This window comes from Jaculus jaculus, chromosome 9 (assembly GCF_020740685.1).
Source record: "Jaculus jaculus isolate mJacJac1 chromosome 9, mJacJac1.mat.Y.cur, whole genome shotgun sequence".
NCBI classification, from domain to species: Eukaryota; Metazoa; Chordata; class Mammalia; order Rodentia; family Dipodidae; genus Jaculus; species Jaculus jaculus.
The window spans coordinates 11,887,285-11,912,522 of record NC_059110.1 but is presented as its reverse complement, the minus strand read 5'-3'; the positions used below and the strand labels follow the sequence as shown (position 1 = coordinate 11,912,522).

The 25,238-nt window shown below is 47.2% G+C and overlaps 1 protein-coding gene across 1 annotated transcript in view; it reads left to right on the top strand.

Moving 5' to 3' along the window:
• The window catches only part of Scaf8 (SR-related CTD associated factor 8), a 214,537-nt gene extending 191,141 nt beyond the window's left edge, over window positions 1-23,396 (top strand). Inside the window, exon 22 of the mRNA XM_045158857.1 lies at window positions 23,307-23,396. The gene's annotated coding sequence lies outside the window, so the exon portion shown is untranslated. The remainder of the gene's footprint in view (window positions 1-23,306) is intronic.
• Window positions 23,397-25,238: the final 1,842 nt, after the last annotated feature.

The following is a 25,238-nucleotide window of genomic DNA, read 5'->3' as shown; positions in this document are numbered from 1 at the left end:
TGACATAAAGGGTTTTTTTGTTCTTTTTCTTGTTTTTATAACACTTGAAACTATAAAATGCTACATTTCCAAAAACAAATTTTTTTCTGCACCAGCACCCTTATATAGTAAAAGTATCTACTTTTGTTCATTTGTTTCAATGCACTACACTTTATCTACAATTTTATTACATGTATACAGCAAATAGGCAAGCATGGCTTTTACATCCTTAATGATTTTTCTATACAGGGAGGTTTAAAAAAAAATATTTGAACAGTTTGCCCCATTCTTTTCTTTCTTTCAAGGTAGGGTTTCACTGTAGCCCAGGCTGACTTGGAACTCACTGAGTAGTCTCAGGGTGGCCTTGAACTCACAGTGATCCTCCTACCTCTGCCACCATGCCCAGAGCATTTTTTTTTTTTTTTGTAGGCTTCCTATGTAGACCAGGTTGGTCTTGAACTCACAATCTTCCTGCCTCTGTTCCCAAGGGCTTGGATCACAGGTGTGTACCACCATGCCCACCCTGTTCTTAAAGACTCGATTGTGCCTAAGGCAGGATTCTCAGCCCTCCTCAGTAACCCATCACTTATACATTCCTGGACATTCCACAGTTGCCTGAAGCTATGGAAAGTGTCACATCTTTTTCTTACACATAAAACATACATGCCTATGATAAAGTTTATAGGTAAGGCATTATGAGATATTCATAAGTAAACATAGAATAATAATAATATGCTATAATAAAAGTTATTTGAGCCGGCTGTGGTGGCACACACCTTTAATCCCAGCACTTGACAGGCAGAGGTAGGAGGATTACTGTGAGTTCAAGGATATCCCCCCCTGAGACAATATAGTGAATTCCAGGTCAGCCTGAGCTAGGGTGAGACCCTACCTTGAAAAACCAAAAAAAAAAGTTACTTGAAACTTAGGCACTGACTGTCAGTTATGGTGGCGCAGGCATGTCACCCCATCACTCAGGGCACTGACAGTGGAGCGAATCTTAAGCTTGAGGCCAGCCCAGGGATATATGTAGCTTTGTTTCAAAAACTCAAACAAGGGCTGGAAAGATGGCTTAGCAGTTAAGCGCTTGCCTGTGAAGCCTAAGGACCCAGGTTCGTGGCTTCCCCCAGACCCACGTTAGCCAGATGCACAAGGGGGCGCACGCATCTGGAGTTCCTTTGCTGGAGGCCCTGGCACGACCATTCTCTCTCTCAATCTTTCCTGGTCCCTCTTTCTCACTCTCCCAAATAAATTAAATAAATTAAATAAAAACAAAGGCAAAAGAGGACTGGGGAGATGATTCAGTGGTTAAAGGCACTTGCAATGCCTGCTGCCCAGAGTCCTTCCTCAGTACCCAAGTCAAGCCAAACACATAAAATGGTGTGTGCATCAGGAATTTCTTTGTAGCGGGAAGAGGCCTGGAGCACCCAGTTTCTCTTTTTGACTGTTTCTTCCCTCTCTCTCTCTCTCTCTCTCTCTCTGTCTCTCTCACACACACACCAAAAAAGCCCAAAAAACAAAAAACTAAGGTCTTTTGGAATTGGGGTGGGAGAGAGGGGTTCTATATATGCAGCATTTTTATGAAAAATCAATACATTGAAACAAAGTAAGGAGTAAAAAGCAGAAGAGAAATGAGAATCGAATTCTAGATAATATTTAATTTATCTGGAAAAAGGGAAAACAGGAGAAGTGGAAATTTTTTGAAAATGGATGGGACCACAGAAAATAAATTGGAACATTAGATTTCAATCCAAATGCTTCCATAATTAGCATAAATATGAATGGGTTAAATACTCTTATTTAAACATAGAGGAAAGAAGCCAACTAAACACTGCCTTTACATAGGATTATAAATAGGTTGAAAGTTAAAATATGAATGGGCTGGGCACGGTGGTGCATGCCTTTAGTCCCAGAGGCAGGAGGATTGCTGTGAGTTTGAGGCCTCAGACTACAGAGTGAGTTTCAGGTCACACTGAGCTAGAGTGAGCCCCTACCTTGAAAAACAAACAAACAAAGGATGAAGATTGTTATAGAAAACAGTCTCGTAGCTGGGCATTGTGGCTCAGTCCTGTAATCACAGTACTTAGGCAGCTAAAGCAGCAGAAAGATTGCTGTAAATTCATTGCTAGTTTGGGCTATAATAATGAGATCCAGGTCAGTCTGGGTTACAGAGTAAGACTATGTTAAAAAAAAAAAAAAAAAGCCAGGCATGGTGGCATATACCTTCAATCCCAGCACTTGGGAGGCAGAGGTAGGAGGATTGTCATGAGTTTGAGGCCACCCTGAGACTCCATAGTGAATTCCAGGTCAGCCTGGGCTACAGTGAGACCCTACCTCAAAACAAAACAAAACAAAACAAAAAAGAACAAGATCCAGGAGTTGGAGAGATGGCTTCTACTGGGAAAGTGCCTTGCGAGTGTGACACCCAAGACCAAAGAACCTTTTGGTACCCATGTGAAAATGCCAAGTGTGGCAGTGCATGCCCAGAATCCCAGCCCTGGGGACGGGGGTGGGGGGCGGGGGACACAGGTGGCTCCCTAGAGTTTGCTGGCCAGCTCATGTAGCCTAACTGGTGAGCTCCAGGCCGATGAGAAACTCTGTCTCAAAAGAGAGGTGAATGGGCCGGAGGGATGGCTTAGCAGTTGAGGTGCTTGCCTGTGAAGCCTGAGGACCCAGGTTCACTTCATCAGGACCCAAGTAAGCCACATGCACAGGGGACGCACGCATCTGGAAGTTGTTTGCAGTGGCTGGAGGCCCTGGCGCACCCATTGTCTCTCTCTCTCAAATAAATAAATAAATATATATTTTTTTTTTTGGTTTTTCGAGATAGAGTCTCACTCTAGCCCAGGCTGATCTGGAACTCACTATGGAGTCTCAGGGTGGCCTCGAACTCTCAGGGATCCACCTACCTCTGCCTCCGGAGTGCTGGGATTAAAGGCGTGCGCCACCACACCTGGTTTAAATAAAAAATTTTTAAAGGAGAGGCGGATGGCATACTCGGGCTTTACCGAGGGTTATCCTCTGGCCTCCGTGTATACGTGCGGTGCGCACTCACACACAAAACAAAACAAACCAGAAAAGCAGCAGCAACAACAAAAAGCCCCAGTATGCTTTAGCAAGCTAGAATAACCATATAAGCACAAGATAAAATGGACTGCAAGGTGATAAATATTACCAGAAGGAACATGAGTAACTGTCTGGGGGCAAGCAACAGTTATCACATGGTGTGTGCCCAGCAATGAGCTTAAATACATGAAGAAATATTGATAGAGTAAAGGGTAGTTGTCCTCCCCCTCTCCCCCCGGGTAGGCTCTTACTTTAGTCCAGGCTGACCCGGAATTCACTATGTAATCTCAGGGTGGCCTCGAACTCACAGCAATCCTCCTACCTTTGCCTCCCGAGTGCTGAGAATAAATAAATTTTTTAAAAAATCTTCATGAAGGGCTGGAGAGATGGCTTGGCGGTTAAGCGCTTGCCTATGAAGCCTAAGGACCCGGGTTCGAGGCTCGGTTCCCCAGGTCCCACGTTAGCCAGATGCACAAGGGGGCGCACGCGTCTGGAGTTCGTTTACAGAGGCTGGAAGCCCTGGTGTGCCCATTCTCTCTCTCTCCCTCTATCTGTCTTTCTCTCTGTGTCTGTCGCTCTCAAATAAATAAATAAAAATTAAAAAAAAATCTTCATGAAGCAGGGCGAGGCGGCGCAAGCCTTTAATTCCAGCACTCAGGAGACAGACGTAGGAGGATCACTGTGAGTTCAAGGCCACCCTGAGACTACATAGTGAATTCCAGGTCAGCCTGGGCTAGAGTGAGACCCTACCTTGAAAAACAAAACAACACAAAATTTATTTATTCTTAAGGGGAGAGAGAAAGAGAGAGAGGAGAATCAGCATGCCAGGGCATCTTGACATTGCAGATGAACTCCAGATGCATTTGCCACTTTGTACATCTGGCTTTTTGTGGGTACTGGGGAACCAACCTGAGCATTCAGGCTTTGCAAGCAAATGCCTTTCACCACTGGGCCATTTCTCCAGTCCCAGCCACAGAGATTTTTAACATCCCTTTGTTAGTCATTGTTGGGGGAAGTAGACAAAAAGCATCTTCACATTGGGGGAGCCTCGAGGGACTGAGCTGGTACCATCCCCCCCAGACCCTCCTCCTTCCCACCCCCCCACTCCCCCACCCCCCCACCCCCCCTCCCGCTTACAGTAGGTCTCTGTTTAATGAAGAGCATTTGTCTGGGCTTCCTTTGTTCCCCAAACGACATCTTGAGATTGATCACAGTGGCTCCCAGAGCGAACCTGAGGTCTTTGTTGGGGCAAGTGAGCCACTGAAGAGTTCACTTGAGCATCCAGAGTCTCTCCTGCCGTCCTCTGACGAGATCCCTTATCTCCCGCCAAGGAGTATCTCGCAAGCTCTGTTCAACCCATACGCCAGGCGGTGAGGGTGCGGACTCCTTGGAGGGTCCTCATGCTCAGTGTTTGACTGCGCCGATGGGCACTTGAGTGCCAAGGTGATGGTTTTACCTGGATGGTTAAGTGGCACTTAAGATCAAAGCCCTGCTCTCTCCCAGCCACTCATTCACCACCAGATTCTGCTAGGAGCCACTTAATAGGATTAAGGAATGACAAAGCCTGGCTCCCTGGGGACTCCCCTCTCCTCTATCACACGGTTCTCAGCCAGAGAGCAGCTCCTAGAAAGGAGACTTTTCAATTTCCTGCACTGACGGGATTTAACAATTTTCCCACTGCTGAGAAAATAATGGAATTAAACCTTATGGGCACCCTCTGGAGGCTACGTAGAGGAGATGTGTATGACAAAGCTTTATTTTATTAATTTTTTTGCATTGGTATCTCTTTAGATGGTAAGACTGTGTGTGGTGGGCTCACCCTGTGTCTGAAAGTAACTCTTATTTCTAAATTAGTTTTTGTGGTTCAATTGGAGCCTCATTCATTTATTTTCTAAGCTAAATAAAGCAAGAACATAAATCTACTATTATCCAACGCTACTTAAAAGAGGGGACAGAAGCCAAGTGTGGCGGCGCACGCCTTTAATCCCTGCACTCCGGAGGCAGAGGCAGGAGGATCGTCATGAGTTCGAGGCCACCCTGAGACTACATAGTGAGTTCCAGGTCAGCCTGGGCTAGAGTGAGACCCTACCTTGACAAACCAAAAAAAAAAAAAAAAAAAAAGCTGCATGTATTTGGTGGTTGGGATGAAATGGCCAAGATCAAAACACCACATTTTATTAGTCAAGGAGAAGCAGTCCTAAAATATTTTGAACAAATAGAGAGTTTGGTTCATAGGCTTTCATCTTTAGACCAGAAATATACATTACATCAAATCCCACCCAGAGGGCTGCGGATGGCGCTGAAGTGGAAGAACACATGTTTAGCGTATGCAAGGCTCTGGGCTGATTTTAAAATAAATAAATAAATAAAAATCCCCCTCAGAGCAAACAAAAGTCTTTAAAAAAAGCACTGGGGACTAACTCCTGGAAAGAGGAAAAGGGCTTGTCTTCCACAGAAACTCAACACAACCTGCCTAGAGACCCTCCGACTCCCAAGCGTGTTTGATTCTTCAAGAGTGTGGTACGGTGTTCGTTTCTGCACCCACTGTCTCATGTAGTTGCCTAATGCCAGAGAGAGCTTTGTGTACCCCTTAAGTCTTTTCTGGGCCCATGGCAGGCCCCCGACTGGAACATGGCTTGCCTCCACATTGTCTTTATGGAAGGAAACAGGAACTGAAGCCAGGGAGCTTCCTTCCCTCCTGACGGAAGTGGGGGGCTCTCCCGTCTGCCCCGGGGGTCCGAGGAGGAGGCCCTGATGGCACCATCTCCAATAATCAGATGAGTGAGCCACACCTAGCCTTCCTTTTCTTATGGCTTGATGTCACCTTCCAGCTGGGGATGAGGCTCAGGGGCAGAGAGCTTGCCTAGCATGTGTGAGGCCCTGGGTTCCAGTCTCAGAGCCCCCAGAATAAAAATCAATCAATAAATAACATCTTTCGGGCTGGAGAGGTGGCTTAGCGGTTAAGCGCTTGCCTGTGAAGCCTAAGGACCCCGGTTCGAGGCTTGGTTCCCCAGGTCCCATGTTAGCCAGATGCACAAGGGGGCGCACATTTCTGGAGTTCGTTTGCAGTGGCTGGAAGCCCTGGCACGCCCATTCTCTCTCTCTCCCTCTCTCTCTCTCTCTATCTGCCTCTGTCTGTCTCTGTCACTCTCAAATAAATAAATAAAAATGAAAAAAAAAATAACATCTTTCAAACAGGAGAAAACATTTGGAGTCTGTTTCTTTGTTTGGAAAGTCAGTGTTTTTTATTTTATTTCATTTTTTTTTATTGAGACAAGGTCTCCTTTTGTAGTTCAGTCTGTCCTGGAACTCTTTTTTGTGCCTTAGCCTCACAAATGGGCATATACCACCAGCCCGTCTGTTGAGTCCATTTACTTTTACGTAAGAGTTGGACCTGAGCAAAAATTAAAAAAAGAACACAAAAACAAAAGCAGTCTGTTAACGTTCACTTTTGGGTGGCGTCAGAGATGATGACAGTTTCAATGGACGAAGTGGGGAGTGCAGAAAGCGCGGTGGGTACGCCTGCCACCTTGGACACGGTGCCCAGCCTGGAGCCTTGCTCACCTCCTGGGCTGGGACACCATAAGGCTGTCACTGTGTGGGTCCCGGTTAACAGCTTGTAGGTGACAGTGCAAGTGTTGGGCATTTTAACTTCCTCTCGTCTCACTTCTGGATCCCTTTGCGTAACCTATTTATCTCTTCCTTTGGTTCAATCCATTCTTTTTTTCCGAGGTAGGGTGTCTCTCTAGCCCAGGCGGACCTGGAATTCACTACGTAGTTGCAGGCTTGCCTAGAACTCACAGCGATCCTCCTACCTCTGCCTCCTGAGAGCTGGGATTAAAGATGTGCACCACCACACTTGGCTTAAGATTTTATTTTTTATTTACTTATTAGAGACAGAGGGAGAGAGAGAGAGAGAATGGGCACACCAGAGACTCTAGCCACTGTAAATGAATGCATGTGCCACCATATGCATCTGGCTGACATGGGACCTGGAGAATCAAACCTGGGTCCTTAGGCTTTGCAGGCGAGTGATTTAATGGCTAAGCCATCTCTCCAGTCCCAGCCTACTCTTTATTTTCTTTAAACTTAACCCATGACTATCGTGGTTTTCATAACTTACCATGTATCTGTCTCTCCAAATTTTTATTTACTTGAACATGTATATGCATGTGTGTGTGCGTGTGTGTGTGTGTGTGCGTGTGTGTGTATGTGTGTGTATGGGCATGCCAGAGTATCTTGCCATGAAGTGCCATTTTTTGTATCTGGCCCTATGGGAATGCTGGGGAACTGAACCCAGGCCGGCAGGCTTTTGTAAGTAAGCACCATTAACCACTAAGCTATCTCCGCAGCTCCCATGATTATTTTTAAACACTTCAGAACACCTTCCTTTTTTAAATTTTGTCATTTAAAAAAAGACTTATTTACTTGAGAGAGAAAGAGGTAGATGGAGAGAGAGAAAAAAATGGACATGCCAGGGCCTCCAGTAACTGCAAACAAATTCCAGACGCATGCACTACCCTATGTATCTGGCTTTTGTGGGCACTGGGGAATTGAACCTGAGTCCGTAGGCTTTGCAGGCAAGTGCCTTAACCACTAAGCCATCTCTCCAGCCCTCTTTTGTCCTCCTACCTCAGCCTCCTGAATGCTGGGATTAAAGGCGTGCGCCACCACACCCGGCTTTCTTTTGCCATTTTTTATTTATTTGCTTATTTTTATTTAGCAGTGCCAAGGCTCAAACTCAAAGCTTCATGCATTCCAGGCCAATGTTCCTCCACTACTGAGCTCCACCTCCAGCCTTACCCCTTCCCCTTCAGGTTCACTTGGCAGTTTTCTTTCTTTTTTAAATTTAAATTATTTTTATTTTTATTTTTTTTGGCTTTTCAAGGCAGGGTCTCACTCTAGCCCAGGCTGACCTGGAATTCACTATATATTCTCACGGTGGCCTTGAACTCTTGGCAATCCTCCTACCTCTGCCTCTCGAGTGCAGGGATTAAAGGCGTGCGCCACGACACCCAGCTAATTTGGCAGTTTTCTGATCTCAGCATTCCGTACTAAGAACCTGATCCTCGCATTCTTGTTTGGGAACTTGCTCTGATTCATATGAGGGGGATTCCCTTTCCTGGGGTGCAGGGGGCATCATCCTTCGTTCCAGCCCCAGCTCAGCTCAGCGGGACCCACCTCTAGCAAGAAAGCAAGCGCTTCGGGTTTCCAAGGCACCTGATTTTTCTTCTTCTTCTTTCTCTTTAGCCCCAGATGAAAGTCCAGTTTAAGAGTTTTAACAACTGGTTTGTTGTAAGAGATTCATTTAGGAAGTAGAGTCACAGCCCTTGTTGCTCTTCTGCTCTTATGTCTAGGGTTGGTGGCCTCATTTTTCTTTTGAGGATAAGTCTCATTGATGTAATCCTAAAACAATTTTAAACCCACAGATTAAGAACATATGTTTCTTCCTGTCACATGCCGAGGGCGATTTCAATTCATTCTGAAGTCTATATTTAAGAATGTCTTTAAAGCAAACTTGCACCTTTATAAAAGCTATATTATCTACAAATTATATCAAGTGTGGTTAGAGGAAACCCAGAAAGTGGGGTGGAGGTCCATCAACCCTCGTACTTTTTCTCGGGTGTTCTGTGTCGTCCCCCCCCCCCCCCGTTTAGTGGTGGCTCTCGTTGGGTGGTGGGCGGGTGATAAGGTGGCAACACGTGCTTTTTCTCCCCGATAGCAGCCTCGGAATGTCAGGAATGTTCCTCCAAGGTGCTTTTGTCAGCCTGCCCTTGGCTCGCTCCTTCTTGGATCTGTTCATATTTTATCTGCTCTGTCTTGGAACATGAGTTTTAAATTTATTATCTACAGTAGCACAGGGCTTCCTCTTTTTGTCCTAAAATTACCTCACTCCGTCTTCAGGAGAACTGCCGCCGGGGTAGTTTGTGGTGCCACGATCGCATCCACATCTCCTCTGCCCCATTCCTCTTGATCCTGATGGCATCTGCTCGGCCTTTGTTAAGACCAAAAGGACTAATTTTGGTTCAGAAGATGGAAAATGCTCGAAGGGGCTTTTTTTCCCCCCCAACAGCCAAATCATTTTTTTAATTTGCAAGCAGAGAGGAGTGCTGGGGAGAGAATGGGCACGCCAGGGCCTCCAGCCACTGCAAATGAACTGCAGATGCATATGCCATCTTGCTTTATATGGGGGATCGAGCCCAGGTCCTTAGGCTTTGTAAACAAGCACAACCACCGAGCCATCTAAAACTCCACTTTTTTCGCCGGGCGTGGTAGGGCACGCCTTTAATCCCAGCAGAGGTGGGAAGGATCGCCAGCCATGAGTTTGAGGCCACTCTGAGAATGCAGAGTGAATTCCAGTTCAGCCTGAGCTAGACTAAGACTCTACCTCAAAAAGAAAACAAACAAACAAACAAAAAACTCCACCTTTGTATCTGTTTGCATGTTTTACACAGAAACATCTCTCTGGTGTTCTAAATCACTTTATCTAAATTTTACTTTACTTATTTTATGTGTGAGTGGTGAGGTGTGTGTGTGGCATGTGTGCGTGCAGATGGACACCCTGTGATCATTCATGTAGAGCCCAGAGGGAAACGTAGGGTGGCCCTTTTTTTTTTTTTTGGTTTTTCGAGGGAGGGTCTCACGCTAGCCCAGGCTGACCTGGAATTCACTATGTAGTCTCAGGGTGGCCTTGAACTCATGGCAATTCTCCTACCTCTGACCTCCCCCCGCCCCGAATGCTGGGATTAAAGGCATGCACCATCATGCCCAGCCTCAGTGGCTCTTTTGCAATTCTTCCTTCTACAGTCTCTTACCAGAGAGGCTGATTTTCCAGTTTTCCATCAGACTACCTGACCTGTGTGCCTTGGTGATTCTCCTGTGTCCAACCCCTCAGGACTGGGCTTACGGGCGCATGGAGCCACATCTGGCTGTTTCCACAGGTGCCAAGGATCTAAAGGTCCTTGTGCCTGCGTGGCAAACGCCATCATTCACCAAGCCATTTCCCCAGCTCTCCCAAATCATTTTTATAAATATCATATATATATTAGCTGGGTGTGATTTTGCTCTCTTAAGAGAGAAAGAGACAGAGAAAGGGCATGGCGGGGTGTTCAGCCCCTGCAAACAAACTCCAGACACACGCACCACCACCTTGTGCGGCTGGCTTACATGGGTCCCAAGGAACTGAACCTGGGTTCTTTGGCTTTACATGTAAGCACCCTAACCGCTAAGCCATTCCTCCACTGCCCCCCCCCCAAAAATTTTTAACCCAGGTGGAGTAGTTTTCCTTGTTGATTGAAATGCAAGAGCACAGTTTGGTGACTGTTGACAATGGGTTAAGCATCCCAGACAGTTTTAGCATAAATTAAGAACTGATCAGAGCATATAACCTATGCTCCAGAAACAGGCTGGTCTCGCCCCTCCGTAATGGGGTCATTGCGGGCTTGCTGGAGTCTCCAGCCAGTCGATCGTATGCATCTGGTAAAATTTCATACCTGCTAATGTCGCTGCAATGTGATTTTAATTACATACAGATTGGCGAGCTGGGAAGTAAACTCTGGAACTAAGCAGAGTGGGGCTAAGCAGTCCTGGTTTGATCAGAATAAATGCAAGTGACTGCCGGGGGGGGGGCACAGTTGAGGGCAAAGTGGGGTTGGAGGAGCTGTGGGATTCGAGGTGACCCATCTTCAACCTGGGGGCCCCCAGTTGATGTGGAAGGCGAGAGCTCACGGAGACGATGACTGGACTCCTTTTGAAGTTCAAACTCCTGCTGGTGCCGGCACTGTGTTAACCTTGGTCCTTCCAAGCACGGGTGTGCCAGGCAGAATCACGCTCGGTGCCAACTCTCCTCGCTTTGAAGGGCTGTGCTGCAAGTGCACCCGATCTGGGCTGGTGAAACTCTCCCCTACCACCCCCCACTCCAAGCAGCATTTATGGGGCTGCGCTCTTGTTTTCTCTGAAGTCCACTTCACACGATGATGTCAACAGTGAGGTCGCTGGCTTTGTGAGAACAGTCCCCAACCACCACCACCCCAAAGCAAACCCTACGTCAGGATCTGAAATGGTGAACCCCTTGCCTGCAGTAGTGGGGGACCTTTGCTATGCACGGGAGGGAAGAGGGGAGGTGGAGAGCTAGAGAACAAAAACAAAGCATGGCTGAGCCCAACAAACTCCACACTCATGCTCCACTTTGTGACTCTGGCTTGGGTACCGGGGCTTTGAACCTCAGCAAGCAAGTGCCTGTAACCGCCAAGCTCTGCCAGTGAAGTTTTCATTTTTCAGTAGCCCGGGCTAAGATAAACCACTGATAGCCGCCCCCTGCACCCAGAGCCCAGGCACAGGGCTGGTGAACAGGCTCACAGGGGTGTGGTGGGGGGCAGGGTCTGGACTACATGAGGAAGGGGACACTGGGGAAGAGGTCAGGCTCACAGGGCATGCGTGCTGTGGGGCAGCATAAGGAGAGGAACAGCTTTGATGATTCTCCACTTGGGTCCTGGATAGAGGAAGCCGTGGCTATAACGCAGGGGCCTTTCTTCAGTGTAGCGGGGAGCGTAGACATCTAGACACACTGTCTACATTTGCTATGCATGGGGTGGGTTCCCTCACCCCCCCAGCAAGAACCGTAGCAGCCCTAGAAAAGAGCAAGGCGTTATGCCTGAGATTGTCCGAGGCCCCCAGAGTGGGCAACACTTACAAACATAAGCCAGCTCACTGCTCAGCAATGTGGGGAGGGCCTTCCACTCCTGGAGAGAGACAGCAACCTGCACTTAGAGAAACTTGGCCACAGTTCTGGACAACAACATGATTCTGCATGGGGGCTGGAGAGATGGCTTAGTGGTTAAGGCACTTGCCTTTGAAGGCAAAGGACCCAGGTTCAATTCCCCAGTACCCACGGAATGCACAAGGTGGCCCATGTGTCTGGAGGCGCTGGTGCACCCATTCTCTCTCTCTCTCTCACTCCATATATATCTACCTCTGCCTCTTTTTCTCTCTGTCTCTCAAATAAATAAATTACTTAAATGAAATAATTTTTAAAGTTCCACATGCAGGCAAATTGTGAATGAATGGAAATTTACTGCATGTAAGGCCAGTTCCCCAGACCAGGGCAAATTGCAACCACTGTGGCCAAATGTAATTATTTACTGATGTGTCCAGATCTCCTGCCCAAGTGTTTTCACTCTGACGACTGAGAATGGGCCTCACTGACTTTTGAATCGTGTTGTGTTTGCACGGGGCCTGGTAGGTTTTCACTGGCTGGATGTTGATTAGCACTGGAGTCATTTTGACCCTGACTGTTGAGGTGACTGGACTATACTTAGATTAGACTTGGGCAAGAAAGACCTGTTAGATGTTCTAACACAGGGCTGGGGAGATGGCTTAGCAGTTAAGGCGTTTGCCTGCAAAGCCTAAGGACCCATGTTCGACTCCCCAGATCCCACGTAAGCCAGATGCACAAGGCGACACGTGCATCTGGAGTTCGATTACAGTTGCTCAGGCTCTGGCGCACCAATTATCTCTCTAAAAAAAAAAAAGAGGCCAGTCTGTTGGGCTTGCCTCTAAAAAAGGTGGTGGGGGGGAGGTTGGAGATGGCTTAGCAGTTAAAGTGCTTGCCTGCAAAGCCAAAGGACTATGGTTTGATTCTCTGAGATCCACATAAGGCAGATGCACAAGGTGGCACATGTGTCTGAAGCTCGTTTGCAGTGGCTAGAGGCCCTGGCGCACCCATTCTCTCTCTCTTCCCCTCTCTCCCTCTTTCTCTCTCAATTACAGATAAAATATATATTTTTTAAGTTTTAGTTAGGCACGGTGTCGCACGCCTTTAATCCCAGCAATTGGAAGGCAGAGGTAGGAGGGTCGTGTGAGTTCGAGGCCACCCAGCGACTCCATAGTGAATTCCAGGAGAGCCTGAGCTAGAGTGAGACTCTACTTTGAAATAAAAAATAAAAATAAAAAAAAAAAACTTTTAACACGGAGATATATACCTATCTATATCCAAAGAGGTTATTCTGGCTATAAGAGGCAGGTTGGTTGGATGACTAGAACTTGGGAGAATTGTGATAAGACACCTGTAGTGAGTCAAGGGAGATAGGAGAAGGCCTGAGAGAATGGAGGCTTGAGGGATTATTTACTGATTTATTATCCCTGCTTTTTTTGAGACAGTCTCATTTAGCCTCCACTGAGTTCACACTCAGTATGTAGCTCAGGCTGGCTGTGAACTCCTGACCTTCCTGCTTCTTCCTACACAGTGCTGGGCTCACAGGATGCCCACCACTCCTGGAGCTCATTATTTTTGTGAATATGTGTGTTCATTTGTGGGTACCTTTGTGTTCGAGAGGGTGCACGTGGAGGCTGACACGGGGTGTCTTCTTCAATTGCTCTCCACCATATTTATTTATTTATTTTTCTAATTGAAATTTTTTATTTATTTATTTGAGAGCGACAGACACACAGAGAAAGACAGATAGAGGGAGAGAGAGAGAATGGGCGCGCCAGGGCTGCCAGCCTCTGCAAACGAACTCCAGACGCGTGCGCCCCCTTGTGCATCTGGCTAACGTGGGACCTGGGGAACCGAGCCTCGAACCGGGGTCCTTAGGCTTCACAGGCAAGCGCTTAACCGCTAAGCCATCTCTCCAGCCCTCCACCATATTTATTAAGGCAACATCTCTCCCAGAACCCAGAGCTCCTCGATTTGAGTAGACTAGCCAGCCAGCTTGCTGGGGGATCCCTGTATCCACCTTGCATGACATCATAGACCCGTGCCACCTCGCTTGGCATTTATATCTCAGTTCAGATCCTCATGCTTTTGTGGCAAGCACTTGATGAACTGTGTCTTCTGGCCAGTCCTTCATGTTATTTATTTAGAGGCAACTTCTCGCTCTGTGGCCAGTCTGTCCTCAAATTCACAGCAAACTGAGTGCTATGACTAAAGGCGTGTACCATCACACCTGGATTGTAGTCGCAGGCTGGCCTCAAACTCACGGCGATCCTCCTACCTCTGCTTTCGGAGTGCTGGGATTAAAGGCGTGAGCCACCACGCCCAGCTTTTTTGTTGTTGTTTTGGTTTTTCGAGGTAGGGTCTCACTCTAGCTCAGGCTGACTTGGAATTCACTCTGTAGTGTCAGGGTGGCCTTGAACTGATGGCAATCCTCCTACTTTTGCCTCCGGAGTGCTAGGATTAAAGTTGTGCACCGCCACGCCCGGCTTTGGTGTTTTTTTTTTTAAAAAATGTATATGTATTTATTAGACAGAGAGAGAGAGAGAGAGAGAGGCGGATAGAAAGAGAAAGAATAGGCACACCAGGGCCTCTAGTCACTGCAAATGAACTCCAGATGCATGTGCCACCTTGTGCACCTGGCTTACGTGAGCTCTGGGGAGTTGAACCTGGGTCCTTACGTTTTGTAGGCAAGTACCTTAACCACTAAGCCATCTCTCCTGCCCTTCTTGTTATTGTTTTTTAAGGAAAGTTTCTGTCTGTGGCTCAGGCCTGGAATTTATGATCCTCTTGCCCCAGTGTTCTGAGTGCTGAAATTATGGGTGTGTGCTTGTGTCAGAAATTTTTATAAGATAGAATTAATGTCTAGCCCTGATTTCTAGAAATCAGTGAGATAAGGAGAGAAATTAAAGATCAAACTGTGGACTCAAGTGAAACTAATTCTGACTTTCAAGTGGATTTACATTCAAAACATGAAAAGCAAAAGAAATCAGAACACATAGGCATTAAGCATAATGAACTTGTTGGTGTTGGTATAGAATAACTAAACCACAAATGAATATGAATGACCAATAGGATTTATATGGATGTGTGAAAGAACTGACTTTTATTGAATCTATTTCATGGATATTGCCTTTATAACACATAAATATGTGAATAAAGAACATTTTGTGATGTTGTAACCAAGGCTGCTGTGTGCAGTGTTACAGGCTGTGCTTTGCACACCTCTAGGGGGCAGCACTGCCCATAGCAATGAGTCACTCCCTAAAGCAGGCTCCTCTGTCCTTATGATGAGCAGACCGTTCACGGACTATTGCTTTTAGCAGCAGTGACGGAGGCATTGATGATGGGGATCTGAAGACTTTCAAGGAAATGCCAGGTGTGAGGTCCTTTCTATGGCCAGCTTAGGGTTGGGAGGGCGTGGGCGGTCATCCTCCTGCCCAGTAGCTGGTACTATGACCATATTGACTTAACCCACTTCCTTTCCTTTCTCTTTGTCTTTTCCTTCCCTTCCTTCCTTCCTTCCTTCCTTCCTTCCTTCCTTCCTTCCTTCCTTCCTTCCTTCCTTCTTTCCTTCCTTCCTTTCGTTCTTTCCTCTTCTCTTTTTTTTTTTTTTTTTTTTTGAGGTAGGGTCTCACTCTAGCCCAGGAATTCACTATGTAGTCTCAGGGTGGCCTTGAACTCATGGCAAACCTCCTACCGCTGCCTCCCAAGTGCTGGATCTCTCTTTCTTTTGAGACAGGGAATCACTGTGTAGCTCAGGTTGATCTCAAACTCACCATGTAGCTCAGGGAGACCTCAAGGGCACTAGATAGGCCACACTGGCCTTGAACTCTTCGTGATCCTCTCGCTGCAGCCAGCGCGCTCAGCTTTGGTTCTCTCTTTCGAAAGCCCTTGAGAGCCTGTGTTCTTACCCTCTCTTCTGACAAGGATCAGGAAGGGGACTTTTTGACAATGGGATGTTTTAGGGCTTGCTAGGGTGTAACTACCTTGTGCTGTGACCTTGTTCAAAGAGTAATCCAGAGAGACACGTGGACTCAACCAGTAGAAGGGATGGGTTCGGAGGAGTGGTTGGAGAAAACAAGATCCTTTATACCCATTCATAACCATCACATTTTGTTTTAAAACTTGGTGGATTTGGGGCCAGGCACACGCCTTTAATCCCAGCACTCGGGAGGCAGAGGTAGAAGGGACCGCCGTGAGTTCGAGACCACCCTGAGACTACATAGTGAATTCCAGGTCAGCCTGGACCAGAGTGAGACCCTACCTAAAAAACAAACAAAAAACTTGGTGGATTTTGCCAACATGCTTCAGGGGAAATTGCTCCAAAAATGGAACGGGGCCCAGAATTTAGGCTCGTCTTGCCCTGGGCTGCAGCCTACTGTGGCTGGGGTCTCTAACACACACACACACATACACACGCACATGCACGCACCCACAGCATTTTTCAGTGGTCCAAGACTCAACTTGGAGGATGCAGGAGGCAGAACATGTCAGAGGCCAGCATCTTGCTGGATGTCACACTGCCCAGGGCTGATGGGAGGGAAAGAATCCTTGTTGATTTCAGGGCTGTGAGCAGTCTCCTGACCCCCTGGGCCCCCTGTCCCCCGGGAGGCAGGTTTCAAACTCCAGGCTGAAAGCAGGCCAGGTACAGCATAGGTAGAATACGAGGCTGTGTTTCTCCATCCTTCTTACAGCTGGCGGAAACACGCCTCCACCAAGGCGATGCGTTTATTTTAAAGAATGTTAGAAAGGAAATCTATCGCTTACCATCTTCCTCCCTCTTTGAGAGTGTTTATTGTGATTGGAAGGCATTCTAGTCCACGCGCTGTGGCTCTCCCGCTGGCTCTTTGTGCTCCCATGTTAAACAGCCCTTGGAGCCAATAAATAGAAAAAGGGCCTTTTTTTTTTTTTTTTTTTAATTTAGTTACAGAAAAGGGAGTGAACTTGGCCTCTGGAGAGCTGGAGTCTCACACCCTGGCACAGGTCTCAGAGCTCCTTGCTTGCTTTCCCCACCCTGGAGGCAGGCCAGGAGGTACAGTGGAGGCCTTTGCCAATGGAGGCTGGGCACCCAGGCCCTCTCTTCTGTAGGCAGTGTGGCTTTGGTAGAATCTATCTGGGATCCGTCTCAGCTATTCCTGTGGGAAGAGGAAATTCTGAGCTGCTCCAAACTCAAGTCAAATCTCAAAGCAGGCCTCGGAGGGAGAGAGCGCTGGCTGTACAGACAGGAGGACCTGAGTTGTTCAACCAAGCATGGCCACTCATGGCTGTAATCCCAGCCCCGAGGGGAGCAGAGAGAGGATCATGTGGCCCACTGGTCTCTCAGTGTCACCCGAACTTGGTGACACTTCAGTGAGAGACCCTGTCCCAAAGAAACAAGGCAGAGGAGTGATGAGGGGCACCTGATGCACGGGGGCACACAGAGTGTACACATCTGCACACGCCACACACGTGCACACACCTCACATATGAGAAAGCCTAAAAGCAGTCCTGGAGAGACGGCTTAGCAGTGAAGGCACTTGTCTGAGAAGCCTAAGGACCCAGGTGCGATTCCCTAGGACCCACGTTAGCCAGATGCACATAGTGGCATGTGTGTCTAGAGTTTGTTTGCAGTGGCTAGGGGCCCTGGTGCACCCATTCTCACTCCCTCTCTCTCTCCCTCTCTCTGTCTCAGATGAATAAATAATAAAAATTTCAGGGTGGGAGAGATGGCTTAGCAGTTAAAGGCACTTGCCTGCAAAGCCTAAGGACCCATGTTCCACTCTCCAGATCCCATGTAAGCCAGGCACACAAAGGTGAAGCAATGAGGCAAGCACAGGCTCGCTCATGCCCACTAGGTGGCGCAAGTGTCTGGAGTTCAAGTGCAGTAGCTGAGGCCCTGATGCACCAATTCTCTCTCTCTAAAATAAAAATCTAAACTAAATTAAAAGAAGCCGAAAAGCATGGGCGGGAGAGATTGCTCAGTGGTTAAAGGCACTGGTTTGCAAAGCCGGCCAGCCCAGGTTTGATCCCCCAGTACCCACGTGAAAACCAGGTGAACAAAGTGGTGCATGCATCTGGAGTTTGTTTGCAGCACCAAGAGGCCTGGCATGTCCATACCTCATCCTCCCCACATAAATATGTGAATATTTTAAAAACTAATAACAAAAGAGAATGCTGAAAAATATGCATTTTAGATACAAGATATTTAAAAAATTAGTTTGGGGGGCTGAAGAGATGGCTCAGTGGTTAAGGTACTTGCCTGAAATGCCTAATGACCAGGTTCAGTTTCTTTGTATCCAACGCATGTACTGCGTTGGGCATCTGGACAGAGGCCCTGATGCACCCATTCTCATATTCTCTCCCTCTCTCTTTATAAATAAATAAAAAAAATATTTTTGTTGTTTATTTTTATTTATTTATTTGAGGGTGACAGACAGAGAAAGAGGCAGAGAGAGAGAGAGAATGGGCACGCCAGGGCCTCCAGCCACTGCAAACGAACTCCAGATGCGTGTGCCCCCTCGTGCATCTGGCTAACGTGGGTCCTGGGGAATCAAGCCTTGAACCAGGATCCTTAGGATTCACAGGCAAGCGCTTAACCACTAAGCCACCTCTCCAGCCCTGAATAAAATATTTTTTTAGAAATTAGTTCCAAAGCTATGGGGAACTCTGCTTGCTGGCAAGGTGGATTAGACACACCTGTCCTGCAAGTCACTGCACACGAATGCTTAGCCAGGAGGAGCCAGGAGCGGCTGCTCAAGGGTAATAGAGCTCACAAGTGGTGTGCCAAGGCCCACGGCTCTCAGCCTGTCCTTTGACAGATGAAGGAAATATGAGCTTTAATTCTTATGTCTTACATGACCTAGAAATGCCGAGTCACTGGTCACTGTATCGTTAGTCCCCCACCCCTTTGCAGACAAACGCCTTAACTGCTGAGCCATCCCTCCAGCCCCTGACACGGGCCTTTTACTCCCAGCGTTTGGGAGGCAGAGGTAGTGGATTGCTGGGAGTTTGAGGCCACCCTGACACTACAGAGTGAATTCCAGGCCAGCCTGGGCTAGAGTGAGACCCCTACCATAAAAAGTTAAAAAAAAAAAAATACCCAAGAGTATATAACTTGGTAGTAAAGTATGTGTGAGGTCCTGGGATGAGCCTTCAGAAACAAAGTGAAGAAATAAAATATTTAATACATCTTTTAATTCATTTTAATACTGCAAATGCTTTCTCTCCCTTTTTCGACTTTATCTGTTGAAGAACCTTTATGTAAAACATGAAGTCTTAAGCTAAATTCTATCAACCAACAGAAACTCTTTAGGTACCTTGTCTTGTGTTGCCTATAATTTTGTGACTTATTTTTTTTTTAAAGTTTCACACCTAGTTTTATTTATTATTTCATTTGTGTGGGTGCTTGCATGGCATGGCACACACGTGGTGGTCAGAGAAGAACGTCCAGGTCTGTCCATGCCCGTCCACCTCGTTTGAAGCAGGGCTTCTCGCTCTGGAGTCTTGTTTTTCTCCTTTGTGGTGCTTGTGGTGAACTTCTGGAAAATTCTTCTGTCTCTGCATCAGTGTGCTAGGATTACAGAAGCTCCCCTCCCACCATGACTCCTGGCTTTAAAAAAATATATATTTATTTATTTGATAGAAAGAGAAAGAGAGAGAGAAAAAATGGGCATGCCAGGGCCTCCAGCCACTGCAAATGAACTCCAGATACATGCGCCCCCTTGTGCATCTGGCTTACGTGGGTCCTAGAGCATTGAGCCAGGTTCCTTGGGCTTTGTAGGCAAATGCCTCAACTGCTAAGCCATCTCTCCAGCTCTGCTCCTGGCTTTTTACTTGGGGTCTTGGGATTGAACTCAGGCATTCTAGTTTGAGCAGCAAGTGCTCTATCCACTGAGCCCAGCACCTCCTTTTAAATGAACGGTGAAACCTACAAGTAGATGTAATTTAAAAAGTTAAGGAGCAAACTACTTCTGAATGTAGACTAAGCATGCTGTTGTGCTAACATTTGAGAAAAGCTTTCTGTTCCAAGACTGTTGATCTTGTGATAACTTTTTCACACATTATTTCGTGTCTCTGGACAAAGACTTGAAGGAAAATTCTAGCTCTATAAGAAATAGTAGAGGAGAGCCAGGCGTGTTGGTGAGCATCTTTAATCCCAGTACTCGGGAGACAGAGGTAGAAGGATTGCCATGAGTTAGAGGCCAACCTATGGCATGGTACTGGGGAATCAAAGTAGGGTCCTTAGGCAAGCCATCTCTCCAGTCTGGTTTTCTGTTTTGTCTTTATTAATGAAAGTTCACTTGCAGTTTGGCTATGAAGGACAATTACGTTTTTAATTTAATTTTATTTACTTATTTATTTGAGAGAGAGAGAATGGGCACGCCAGGACTTCTAGTCACTGCAAACGAACTCCAGATGTATGTGCCACTTTGTGCATCTGAGCTACGTGGGTACTGGGAAATTGAACCTTGGTCCTTAGGCTTTGCAAGCAAGTGCTTTAACTGCTAAGCTATCTCTCCGGCCTCAATTGTGTTTTTTTTTTTTTTTTTTAAATTTTTTTTTTGTTCATTTTTTATTTATTAATTTGAGAGCGACAGACACAGAGAGAAAGACAGATAGAGGGAGAGAGAGAGAATGGGCGCGCCAGGGCTTCCAGCCTCTGCAAACGAACTCCAGATGCGTGCGCCCCCTTGTGCATCTGGCTAACGTGGGACCTGGGGAACCGAGCCTCGAACCGGGGTCCTTAGGCTTCACAGGCAAGTGCTTAACCACTAAGCCATCTCTCCAGCCCTCAATTGTGTTTTTAACTCTATTCTGTACTGCACTGAAACTTGTTAGTTAAATATGAGTCCTTGGTTTAAAAATAAAAATGTATGGGCTAGACCTAGTGGGGGTATGTCTGCTCTGCCTGCACTTGGAAGACTGAGGAAGGAAGATTTTGAGCTTGAGACCAACCTAGGCTATATAATGAGACCCTGTCTCTAAATAAATAAATAACGATGGGTGAAAATTACACACTCAAGAAACATCAAATACAATTTCATCTCCTTGTGGGCACTAAAGGCTTTTAATTTTCACATGGTAATTTATCAGTATAGATAACAAGTAAATTGGTGAATAGTTACAAACTACTTTTTGGCTCATGAAGTACTTTCCCAGGAACTGTCCAGTTTTTGTTTGTTTGTTTGTTTGTTTTGTTCTCTAAGAGCATAGTGGTCATCTTGTTCTCACTCACCAGCCTTCACACTTCTTTTTGCCATGACCTACTCATGATAATGTGTTTTGTATTGCAAGCCAGTACACATAGACTGAAACATACACATCTATCCATATGAATACTACTCTGTTTTAATGTATTTATTTGTGCATTTTCTTTTTGAGATAGTTTCTTGCTGCCATGTAACCCAGGTTGGCCAATAACTCTTTTTTTTTGGGGGGGGGGGTTGAAGTAGAGACTTGCTCTAGCCCAGGCTGACCTGGAGTTCACTAAATTCACTATGCGGTCTCAGAGTGATCTTGAACTCAAGGCAGTCCTTCTCCCTCAGCCTCCCAAGTGCTGGGATTGAAAGTGTGTGCCACCATGCCTGGCTTGGCCTGGAACTCTTGATCCTCCTGGCTACCCAAGTACTAAGACACAGGCATATGCTACTGCCCACTAAAGCAGAGCCTGGTGATAAAGACTATAAATTCAGGTACTCAGGAAACTGATGCAAGAGGATCCCAAATTCAAGGCCTTCCTGTGGTCCAGAGTGAGTCCTGTAGCCTGGGCAACATAGTGAGATCCTGTCTCAAAACAAACAGTAAACAGGGGCTGAGGATACAACCAATGCTGGCCTACTAGCCTGGGCAAGATTCTAGGTTCAATCCTCAGTACTGAAAATAAAAGGAAAAATATAAGAAAAGAAAGACTCAAAGGAATTGCATATCCTTTTAAATTTTTTTTTTTTTTTTTTTTTCCCGTGGTAGACTCTCACTCTAGCTCAGGCTGACCTGGAATTCAGGTAGTCTCAGGGTGGCCTCGAACTCACAGCAATCCTCTTATCTCTGCCTCCCGAGTGCTGGGATTAAAGGCATGCGCCACCACACCCGGCTGCATATACTTTTAATATATATATATATTTAACTTATTTGAAAGAGGGGGAGGAAGAGGCAGATAGAGAGCTACTGCAAACTAACTCCAGATGCATGCGCCACCTTGTGCATCTGGCTTACATGGGCTCTGGGGATTTGAACCTGGGTCCTTAGCCTTCACAGGCAAGTACCTTAACTGCTAAGCCATCTCTCCAGTCCTGCATATGCTTTTAATATGTTGCAGTTTGAACAATGTAGTTCTCTTTAAGGTACCTAACTCCCCCCTACCCTCCCCCCCCCCAGTAGATTATATAAACTCACTGCAGGCAAGCAGTATATGGCACATGCACAGATAAATAATCGTTGACCCTAGAACACATTCTCTTTGGGTCTTGGTGGCCCTATTTGTTAAACAAAGGAGTGCTGGTGTGTGCCTCATGGGGCCATTGTGAGAACTGAGAGATTCCATGAGCCCAGTGCCAACAGATGCTCAATTACGGTGCATTTTGCTTGGGTTCTTTGGCCAGATGTCCTTTAATTGACAGCACTCTCTAAGGCAGTGAGAGGCTTGCACTCCATTAGCCCAAGGTTCTGATTGGCTGTAGCACTAACATTGTTCTTCAGGGACCCGATTTCTTCCTGGAGTTCAGGTCAACCTCTGTCTGAAAATATGGGACTGTCATGGGGAACAGTTTCTTTTTGCTAAGACTGGTGGGACCCCCACATTTTTTTTTCATTAAAAAAATGGATAATTGAGCTTATTATTAGAATTTCATTGCAAAAATGAAAATTACTTCCATATTTAGAAAGATTTTTAAATAAGTTTAAAGGGGAAGTCAGAGGTTTTTGTGTAAATGGAAGCCTTCAAGGAGCTATTATTTCCACCTAAATTGAGACTGGGTTAGCAGGAAAAGGGCGGTTGCCGAAGTCGTGACCAGAGGTTGTGGGCAGGGCACGCTGTCTGGGTCTTGTTCCTTCTCCTGCGCAAAGGGGCATCTCAAAGTGTGTGTTCCCAAGTACAGACCTGAGGGCCGCTCACTTTTTTCTGTCTTTCTTTTCTTTTTGGTTTTTTGAGGTAGGGTTTCACTCTGGCCCAGGCTGACCCGGAACGCACTTTGTAGTCTCAGGGTGGCCTCGAACTCACGGCGATCCTCCCACCTCTGCCTCCCGAGTGCTGGGATTAAAGGCGTGCGCCACCACGCTGGGGCCCGTTCACCTTTTCATTCTCCGAAACACGTCTGGATCCCCCTTCTGCTCTCAGCCTTTTCTCTCTGTGACCATTTCTTGCTGCCGTCCTGCAGAAGGGTGACCGATGTTTTTTCTCTGACCTCGGAGGCGAGGAAGGAGAGGGGTAGCTGTCGTAAAGGAACGTGCGCTCTCCTAGGCGTTCATTCCCAGTGATGTCACCTTGTCCACCACCTGGGGCATTTCACTTAAGGCCATGTGACTTGATAGCTCACGCAGAAGCGCTGATGAGCCGTGTGTTGCTTTCTTGCAGGGAAGGAGGACCCCGAAGATGGAGGAGCTCGTAAGCTGCCCAGGGACCATGACGTCTTTCATCTTCGGCAGTTGGGTGGAGGGTGAAGGTCAGTAGCGCATTCTGTTTGCCTCGGTCTTTAGGCGTTGGCAGTGAGCGGGCAGTCCTGGGGTGTCGTGTGGTTGCTGGGACAAATGCCTGACAAGCCGATGTAACAGAGACAGCAGTTATTTGGGGGACATACTCCATTGTGTCAAAGGCGCGGTGACAGGGGACGCTGTGGTGGTGGAAGCCTGCAGCTGGGGCTCCTCACTTCACACCACGGCAGGTCAGGAAGCAGGGACAGACAGACAGACAGACCGAAAGCAGGGAAGGGCGGTAGCCTCCAAGGTGAACCCCCCGGCCCTTGCTTCCTCCACCCACGCCCCATCTCTCAGACTGCCAGAGACCCATGCGGTAGCTGCATGTGTGGCCCAAAGGCCCCGCACGCCTGGCCCTGCATGCGGGCAAGTGTGTCCGTAGGGCAGTTTTGCCTTCCGCAGTCCTGCCCCCCAGACACCGTGCTCAGCAAGGCCTTCCTTGTCCTTCCCTCCCTTCCTTCTTCCCTCCCTCCCTCCCTTCCTCCCTCCCTCCTTCTCTCCCCTTCCTCCCTTCCTTCCTTCCTTCTCTACTTTGCAGTAGTGGGGACTGAGCATAAGGCTTCATACACTAGGCAAGTACACTGCTACTAAACTATCCTCAGACCTCTTGTTACTATTAAAATTTATTTAGTTATTTATTTATTTGCAAGGGGAGAGAGAGAGAGAAAGAGAGAGTGAATATGCCTGCAAATGAACTCCACATGTGTGGGCTCCTGCATCTGGCTTTGTATGGGTAGTTGGGAATTGAACCGGCATTGTTAAGCTTTGCAGGCAAGCGGCTTGACCGCTGAACCATCTCTCCAGCCCCCTCGTTCCTCTTTTAAAAATATTTTTGCTTATTTATTTATTTGAGAGTGACAGACAGAGGGAGAAAGAGGCAGAGAGAGAGAGAGAATGGGCACGCCAGGGCTCCCAGCCACTGCAAACGGACTCCAGACGCATGCGACCCCTTGTGCATCTGGCTAACGTGGGTCCTGGGGAATTGAGCCTGGAACGGGGGTCCTTAGGCTTCACAGGCAAGTGCTTAACTGCTAAGCCATCTCTCCAGCCCCACCCCCTTTTTTTCTTTTTTAAAGTTTTTTTGGTTTTTCGAGGTAGGGTTTTGCTGTAGCCCAGGCTGATGTGGAATTCACTATGAAGTTTCAGGGTGGCCTCGAACTTGTGGTGATCCTCCTACCTCAGCCTCCTGAGTGCTGGGATTAAAGGTGTGTGTCTTCATGCCCTGCTAAAGGCACTTTCTTTCAAGCCCACTGGCCCAGGTTTGATTCCCCAGAACCCATGTAAAGCCGGACACACAAAGTGGTGCGTGCATCTGAGGTGGACCCATCCTTCTTCTTCTCCTCACAAATAAGTACACAAAAATACTTTTTTTTTTTCTTTTTTGTTTTTTGAGTTAGGGCCTCACTCTAACCCAGGCTGACCTCGAATTCACTATGTAGTCTCAGGGCAACCTTGAACTCACAGCCATCCTCCTACCTCTGCCTCCAGAGTACTGGGATTAAAGGCGTGCGCCACAGCACTGGGCTTAAAAATACTTTCTTTTTTTAATTCAGAAAAGGGGGAATCTTGGGCTGGAGAGATGGCTTAGCGGTTAAGGCGCTTGCCTGCGAAGCCTAAGGACCCATGTTCCACTCTCCTCCAGGCCCCGTGAAAGTCAGACGCTCAAAGTGCTGCAAGTGTGCAAGGTGGCACGTGCGCACGGGTGCACACGCGTGGAACTTGGTTGCAGTGGCTGGTGGCCCTGGCACAGTGATTCTCTCTCTCTCTCTCTTGCTCTCTCACTTAAAAGGCCAGTCTGCTGGACTTGCCTCAA